Source organism: Nannospalax galili, unplaced genomic scaffold, assembly GCF_000622305.1.
Source record: "Nannospalax galili isolate Female #2095 unplaced genomic scaffold, S.galili_v1.0 scaffold161, whole genome shotgun sequence".
Classification (NCBI taxonomy): Eukaryota; Metazoa; Chordata; class Mammalia; order Rodentia; family Spalacidae; genus Nannospalax; species Nannospalax galili.
Window position 1 is genome coordinate 210106 of NW_008348586.1, and position 355 is coordinate 210460.

General features: G+C 49.0%; 1 protein-coding gene across 1 annotated transcript in view; it reads right to left on the reverse strand.

Annotated features, from left to right (window-relative positions):
* Pkd2l1 (polycystin 2 like 1, transient receptor potential cation channel) overlaps window positions 1-355 on the reverse strand; it is a 43417-nt gene that overhangs the window by 12317 nt on the left and 30745 nt on the right. The window lies entirely within an intron of this gene.

Below are 355 nucleotides of genomic sequence, written 5' to 3' on the forward strand. Positions count from 1 at the left end.
ATCCGAAAACTAACGCATACTAATTTTAATCAGTTGTTACTTTCCTTCCCTTCACATGTATATGAACGCCTGTCAACCATCGAGGACCTTGTTCAGATGTATGGAGAGACAACCCCTGCTGCCTAGTGGACCCCTAAACCAGCCTACCCCCCACACCGACCCTGTCCAGCAGGAAGTAGCCAGATGACAATGGCGCCCCCTATCCTATAACACAAAAGGCTGGAATGTTAGGGTTCCAAATAGCAGCAGCTTCCCCCCTCCCCAGTCAGGACCTACAGACTCTGCTGAGAAACAGCCTGCCTTCCCTCTGATCTCCAAAGATAAGATAAGCAGATTCTACCTGATAACCAGAGAT